The sequence below is a fragment of the Gossypium hirsutum genome, chromosome D03 (assembly GCF_007990345.1).
Source record: "Gossypium hirsutum isolate 1008001.06 chromosome D03, Gossypium_hirsutum_v2.1, whole genome shotgun sequence".
NCBI classification, from domain to species: Eukaryota; Viridiplantae; Streptophyta; class Magnoliopsida; order Malvales; family Malvaceae; genus Gossypium; species Gossypium hirsutum.
The window spans coordinates 702,635-711,279 of NC_053439.1; the positions used below are offsets into that span (position 1 = coordinate 702,635).

The 8,645-nt window shown below is 30.2% G+C and overlaps 1 long non-coding RNA gene across 1 annotated transcript; it reads left to right on the forward strand.

Moving 5' to 3' along the window:
• The first annotated feature begins 1,518 nt into the window (after nucleotides 1–1,518).
• LOC107909449 (uncharacterized) lies at nucleotides 1,519–3,071 on the forward strand. Its single transcript, XR_001687250.2, has 2 exons — nucleotides 1,519–1,795; nucleotides 2,922–3,071. It is a non-coding gene; the product is annotated as an uncharacterized lncRNA (long non-coding RNA).
• The last annotated feature ends 5,574 nt before the right edge of the window (nucleotides 3,072–8,645 follow it).

The following is an 8,645-nucleotide window of genomic DNA, read 5'->3' on the forward strand; positions in this document are numbered from 1 at the left end:
CTGGATTTAAATATAATATTAACATATTTTATACTTATTTAAGTCCGATCCAGTTTAAGATATGAACTTAAAATTTTACTTTAATCTGCTTATATTTACAAAAGATTAACCTCAACCCATTTTAAAGTACGTCCATATTATTTTAAAATTTTTAAAATAAATATTTTTTTGTAAATTAAAATAACAGGGCAAAGCTCAAACAACCAATGTGACTTGAACCTAAGTTACACCTAGGTAGTAAACACTCTTGACCTTCAAGCTATCACATAGGGCTCTATATTTTTATTTTATTTTTTATTTTTTATTTTTTGAAAGTTTTTATACAGTCATCTTAATATTATTTTAATATTTATATTAGAGTAGTATTATATATTTAGTAGATGTCTATTTTTTAATGTGTTTTAAATTACATGATATATAAAAACAACATAATATAAAGTATTAAAAATGGGTCGGGCCGAACTTGAGCCTTGAACGTTCAAGCCTGAGCCTGGCTTATATTTTAAACGGGTCTATTTTTTTTACCCAATCTCATTTTCAGGTCTAATATTTTTGCTCAAACCTTCTCAAATTTTAGACAGACGTTCGATTTGGGTGGATTGTTTGGCACATTAATAGGTCTAGTTTAGCTTTAGCCACATCCAAACCCATTTTTGAGTAAACTATAAAAATGTATAAAATGATCACTCAACTATTCAATTTTATCTTTTATAGTTAGTTAGTTGGCTAATGGTGTCAACTTTTATCTCCTTTAAAAATAGTATATGTTTACGATTTCTTCCCAAGTCAGTCTGATTCGATTTTGAAAAACAACTTAATTCAAGGTCGGGTCTGAACCGAAACTCAAAATTTTGACATGGTTTAAATTTTGCATTAGTCCCTATAATTTGTGAAAGTTGTAGATTTAGTCTTTATACCTTGATTTGATCAATTTTGTGCTTTTAAACTTTTGAAATTTTAGTACTGACCCAAATAGTGGTAGTTAAATCTATTTGATTAAATTCAATAATTAGCCCTATATTATGCATATAGTTATAAGTTTAGTCCATATTCTCCAATTGGACCATTTTAAGTCCTTATACTTTTCAAAATTTGAAAATTCCGTCGTTAAACCATTAACTAATTTTTTAGTGAGCAATATGTGAAACTAACAAGCTCAGATGATATTGCACACGTGATAATATGTTTGTTGCATTAAAATAATTATCGTTTGGTGAGAACTAAAATTTTAAATTTTAAAAAATATAGGGACTAAAAATGATTTAATTAAAGTACATGGAATAAATCCATAATTTTCGTAAAATACATGAACTAATAGCAAATTTAATCTATTGACATGTGTGGATGCCATACGGAGTCATGTCTTAATCAAACAAAACATGGAGGATCTAATCTCAACCACCTAATGTCAACTTCAATTAACAAAGTTCCAGTGAAGTGGACGCAAAGAAACTAAACCCCCACAATAGCAACTAATAATTTTAATTTAGCTCCCTCTAAATTAAGTTAATTACATCCAACTCCATTTCTAACGACCCTTTCACTTTCATGTGGCTAAATATATTGTATTAAAAGGAGCTCTTTTATCACCACCTGATAATGTATTCACTGCATTTTTTCTTTTTTTTTCATTTTGAAAGTTATATAGCCATGGAGGTGGAGCAAGGCGGTGCCGTGGTTGCCGTTGGGCGGGCGGAGATCGATACCTGGCCACCTTTTCGGTCAGTTAAGGAGGCTGTGATGTTGTTCGGAGAAAAAGTTCTAGTTGCAGAAATTTATGGCAATAAGCTCAGAGGTTGTCTCTTTTGTCTGTTCTATGCTTATTTGTTTGGTCTAGTTGCTGTTTTAGTCCCTCTTTTATGTTGAAAATTGGATTAATTTCTCTATTTAAATTTGTTATAATTTGGCCCTTCTATTTGTATAATATTAATATTAGGTTTAAGTTGATAAACCGTTAATTGTTGTCGTTAAAGTGACAAGGCTGGTTTTTTTAATTGTCATTTTATTAGAGTCACGTAAAAACCAATCAAACCGTATTCAACCGATTATAACTTTGAATGTTAGCCAAATATTTTAATATTGTTTAAAAAAATTCCATGTCATCACTTTAATTACATTAACTAACAGTTTTATAAATTTGACCTACTTATAATATTAGAAGAGTACAAGGACCAAGTTATGTCAAATTAAAGTAGAGGGATTAGATCCTAAATTTAACAAAATAAAGGGACAAAAGCCATAATTAGACCTATTATTTATTTTTAAAGCATATATATGTGTGGTAAGTTTGTAGACATATGAGGTGTTCATAGGTAAAGTTGAGTCAATGTTCGATTCTAAAAAAAATCTTGGCCTGAGCCTAAACCCAATCATCTAGGCTTGCAGAAATGACTCAATCTACTCTTAATGAAATGATAAATGTTTTTATTTAATTATAATTACAAAAATATATAAAAATTAATGTGAGGTTGCTCTAATGTTTTTTTAATTATTTTTAAACAATAAAACGAGTCAAGTTGGGTCGCGCTAAAATTGAAAAATATAAACCCAAGTCAGGCCTGTCAACACCTCTAGTACACGTGAATACCATGACCCCCTCTCCCCACACATATATAATGTGTTTTTGGCATATCTAGGGTTGATCTAAAGTAGACATAATTTGGTATTTTAGTTTCTACGATAAAATTGTATTTTAACCTCTTGAAAATTAACAATTTAATCTAAGTCCTCTTAGCACAAAATTTATTATTGTTGTTCCTTGATATTTTTATAAATTTATACCAACCATCTTATTACAAAATTTATGACATTCACCTTGCCAAACATGTATTCGTATCCATTTCTAACACTAACTCGTATTCAGATTTAATAGATCATTAATAAAGTAAAAAAAAATGATGGCTACTTAATTTTTTTGTTAGATGAAAATTCAGCAACGAGAAAGTGGAAAAAGTCAATCCAAGATTGCAACCTTAACATCAGAGCTAGAGGAAACAAAGCAAAACCTACAAAAAGCTAAAGAGGAAGGCAATTCAATGTCGCACAGCATAAAAGTACTTAAAGAAGAGCTTGAAAAAACAAAACAAGATCTGCATTAGCTCAAAGTAGTAGAGTTTGATAAGCAACAATCAGAGCCTGATGTAAAAGATTTCAAGTTCATGAAAAAAACAACCAAAATGGAACTAGAGCCAAAGCCTGAAGAGTTTCAAAAGAAGAAATATGTGAAATTTGCTAGTTCACCTTCAATAGCTCAAGTTACTGTCAACAAAGAGGAAGTGATGGAGAAACCAATACCAATTAAGAAAGTTAGAAGGAAAGTATCGATCACAGTGATTGGATGGCTTTTTTCAAAGAACAAATGACTTTTCAAAATACATTATTAGTTATGGTTTACGAGAAAATAAGTATTATTGTGATTATTGATTTTCTACAGTTCGGTGAATGTTTTGTTGGATTCATTAGTTTAAAAAAAGTTTTAAATTTGTACTAATACTTCAAAAGCTATGTTTAGGGAATGAAAGTAAAATTATGATTTTGGTCTCTTTATTGCATTCAAATTTGAGATTTGATCCTTATACTTTAATTTCATATTATTTGGTCTTTCTAGTTTGGCTTTACGAGTAAACTAGCCTCTAAAATATATCATAATTTCCATATTAGTCCTTTTATTTTTTCAAATTCGATCATTAAACTATCAATTTTATCTTGCTTTACCCCCAAAAAAATCATACACTTTTGGGTAAATTAGACAAAATTGATAGTTTAAGGACCACTTCTTGCAAAAAGAATGGACCAATATAGAAATTGAGGTATATTTAGGGATCAATTTGCTAATAAAAGCATTATAGTTTTATAATATCATTAGTTAGTCCAAATAGGTGTTGGATTCGGTGCCCTAAGTGTAATTTGTATGATAACAATTTCAATTTGTGCTCTCATAATTTGATCTTATTTTATGCTTTAATAGGTAGTTAGTATAATCAATTAATATTCTGATTAATCATGATTCGAGGTATGTATTAGCTTGACCAATTGAGAGGATTGGGTTACAATTGAAATATGTGTATCTATACGAGTTGTGGTTATATGATTGCATTGTGATAATGATATGTTAATTTGAGTTGATGTGCTCAATGATTATTAATAAAGAATAATGCTCTATTAACGATATCAGATAAAGTTACGGATGTAGTTGGCATGTTATAGGATTAGTTATGTGGGATGCTTCGGTTTATATCGATGAGCGTGGGCACATATTACTTTAGATGTTCAGATTAGTGTTGGGCACACATTACTTCAATTTATACCAATGAGTATTGAGTGAATATTTGAGCTAATAAAATGAATGTGATATATACAATTACAAAAGGTATTTAATTATATTTATAATATAATTATTGAGATTGAATTATTTGATTAACTTTGATTTGAATTTTAACGTAAATGAGATGTTAGATAGCATGTGAAAGATTGTGCGAATTGTGAGATACGAGCCCTGGGGGCCGATGATGCTATGAAAAGAATCGAAATACTCAATTATGAAAACATGATATGAATATTGATATGAAAGTGTTAATGTGTTTGAAAATGAGATTGAAATAGCAATGATTCTAGTATTATAATTAAAGTGTGATAATTGATTAAGTGATTTTAAGCCTTGAAGGACTATTGGTTTGTTGTTATCCAAGCCTTAAACCGAACAATGATTTCATAAGGAATCACTAGGTAGTGAACTACGAGACAATGCTTATTAATAAAGACTTGTTATAAATTAATTCGTATCGGGAAAGACTTGTTATAAATTAATTCGTATCGGGTTTACTTCCTTGATTTATTTATGCATTATTTTTAGATTATGTAAACATCATAAGCTTTTTTGCTTAGCGTGCGGATTGTTTGTTTTCTTGCACAGGTGCCGATTAGGTTTTGGACCAATCGAGAGGTGTCAACAGCATCGGAATCTCACATTTTAGCTCAACTATATCTTTGTGAAATTTCGTTATGTTTTGCAAGTAGTAAAGGCATGTACCTAAGTTGAGTGAGTTATGAGTTATAGCTAACATTTCAGTATTATATTGGCCTAAGGTTTACTTATACTGGAATTCATTTGAATGTGATAAAATGTGCATAATAGGAGAAATTGCCATTTGGTCTTGAGACCATAAGAATATAATGCCCATTTTAGGTATTTCTAGGTAATAGTCTCGAGACCCAATGAACATGTCTTGAGACATGAATCCCAATGGCTCGAGATAGGAAAACATTGAAGTTAAAGGTCTGAAACAAGGAAAACTTGTTTTAAGACTTACAATCAAATAATTGTACTTGAGTTTGAAATACTGACTTTGTATTTGACTCCGATTAATGTTGGAACACTTCGAATGAAATGAATAGATATCTATTATGCTTGAATATACTTGCAATTTTAAAAATTTATCGAATTATGTTCGGTTTTGAATAAATTACTGTTAATATCAAATTATGTTAGGAGCCTTGCCCTCCTTTGTTTCAATGGAAAAATTTCACTTTAACTCCTCCTAAAATATAAACAATTCAAATCAAGTCTCTTAGCTTTTGAATAAATGGAAAATTATCTGACACCTCTAAAAATATAAGCAATGTAATTTAAGCATTTTAACGATAACTTTTCAACTTTAGCCCCACCAAAATTTTATAATTTCAATTCGATCCCCAAATAAAAATTTCGACTCTGCTTCTAGCTATTGCAACAATCAAGAAGACGTAGACTCGAATGTGCTTGAACACGTTTTTTTCTTACTATTTAAAGATAAAAAAAGATTACAAATATGATATTTAATAAATTTGAGATTCGAAACTTAGCATAATTGGTCCAACTTGTTATTTTAGACAGTCTCCATTATTGCAAGGTCTCGACCAAGCTCGATCTTGAGACAAAACGAAGCCTCATCTAAAGCTAAGTTTAGAATTGGGGGGATGTATTCATATGAGCTGACAAAATTGTTCCAAATTTTGCAAACAAAAAAACAAGACAAACAAGGGACAACAAATGCAGGTTCGAAAATGAAGAGGTGTTCATTGTACTGACTTATGTGTTGAAATTATTTTTGGAGGGGCAATGTTTGAATGTAATTTATCACTGTATTTATATGTAGTTTTATAACTTTTCCAAAGATTGAACTGTAAAATTTTTATTTTTGGAGGAATAATTTTGAATTTTAAATTTTAAGAGGATCAAATTGTAATTTTATTATTGAATTAACTTAAAGTTTATATTTTTTAAAGAATTTAAATGAAAAAAAAAATCCATTTTAAGGGTCAAACTAAACCTGTCCATGGGTCAGGTCAGGCCCTAACAAAATTCTAGACCTGTTTAATAGGTTGGGGCCCGACTTGGTCTGAAAAATGGGTCTAACTTTTTGTCCAATCCCGCCTCTAATTATAGATGCTAAACTTGGCCCAACCTGGCCTGTATTAAATTTTTATATTTAAAAGAAATAAATATAATACTTTAAAAAGACTAAAAATATTAAAATAAATATTTCCTAACAAATTGAAAATAAATTTAAAAAAAAAGTCTTTATAGCTATAACTTAACAAGCAAATACCTCTAAAATAGTAGCAAAATTAACAACAAAACAAGAGTTATACGATATCTAAACAATAACAACACAATAGTAGCTAACATAATAGTGAAACGACAGAAAAACAATGTAAAACAACAGTAAAATAGCAAGGTTTTTCTTCTTTTTTTTTTTTTACAAAATCAGGCAGGGCTGAAAAACTTTACTTGAAGCTTGATCCGTTTTTTAAACGAGTCTTATTTTTTTGCCCAAACCCATTTTCTAAACCTATATTTTTACCCAAATTTTTTCCCTTTTCGAGTGAATCTTTTAGTCGGATGGAGTGACTCGACTCATGGACAGTTCTAATCCAAATTACTTTATCCCCATCTAGCTTCGCCTCTCAAATTAAAAATTTCCATATATTTGGAGGATTATTAACAAATATGTTAAATCCAACAAGTCCCCTCAATCTTGTCCCAATTTTTGCAAACAAAAAAAACGCAGACTAGAGACAATAATTTCAGTTCAAACATGGTGGAGATGGGGTTCAAAATAAAAAAAAATAAAATTATTATTCTATTTTGATAAAAGAATATAAAAATTAAAAACCGTGACATATTCAGTCGAGTTAGAATTAAGTATACATTGGATTTTTTAGATCAAATTCAAGGCAATTAAATTAATATTTAATTTTTCGATTGAGTCTTAGTTCGACTAACGTGTCCATTATTATTAATGCAAGAATACGTGGATTTAAGTATACTGAAGCGCATTATCCTCCCATTCATGGGTTAGTGAAGGGCTATGGATAGTTCTAAATATTATGTCACAAAAAGCAAATATGATCAAAATTTATAACAGAGATTATTCAAAAATTATATTTAATTTTGGGTCGAGGCCGAGCTGGAAAAAAAGCAACCCGTCCTATAACCACCTCTAATAAAAGAATCTAAAGCAAATAAAGGGAGTATAAAAAGCAAAGGGACTTCTTTGATGGTGGGCAGGTGGACCAAATTGGAATTAATATAGTTATGGTGAGGCATGAACCCCATTGCACTAACATTATGTAAACAATACACAAAGCAACCATGTGAGGCTTATCAGAATGTCAGTAAAGACAAATAGGTGCCTTTAACATGCTTTGCTAATCTAATTTAAATCCCCATTAATTAAAACCCACAATCATTTAAAATAGATTGTCAATTTGTGGTTTTGGCCCTTCTATTCTATTCAAATTTAATATTTAGTCTTTATATTTTAATATGACTTCTCTCGTGGATTTTTATAATATCATTAATTAATCCAAACGGGTAATGGTGTTAACTATTATAGTTAAAAAAACACTCGTTCTAACTCGTTATGTTAACAAATTCTGATTTTGGTCCAAATTTAGTATTTAATTTTTATATTTTAATTTCACATAATTTAATCTGAGTTTTATAAATGTTATTAGTTAGTTCAAATAGTTATCACTATTTAACTATTCTATCTAAAATGTTGACGTGATTTTCCCCCTTAAAAGCCACTCTTTCCGGCTCATCATTTTGACATTAATTTCCCGTGTTGGAATAAGGGTTTGTTTTTAAGAAAATTTAAATAAAAAAAGTTAACATTATGCTAATTATTTGGACTGACTAAGAACATTATAAAAAAATATGCCAAATTAAAGTACGTGGATCAAATCACAAATTCAGATATGATAGAGGGGCTAAAACTAAAAATTAACCTTTTTTTGTTTGTAGGATAAGCTACTTGTATGGTGCGTTAGGCTCTTCTATATAAATGACCCCAACGGCGAAAAAAAAAAGAACCAGAGGCAGCCTAGAGAAAAAGAAGAATGAAGACTAGTAATCTATGCATGCCAAGGTTCAAAGGCAACAACAAAAACAAACGTTTGTCGCCGATGACCCTTTTCGAACGGTTCCGAGAGGCGATTTTTCGTCTCATAATGCTATCGGCTCTCACTAAGACCTCGTCGGATCAACACTTTAACCCTTTGGCTGTCCCTCAGAGATGTTACCACCAGCCAGATGACGCCGTCGCAGTGAAGACATGGCGGATTGCATTGAGTTCATCAAGAGAAAAGCATTCATAGAAGAA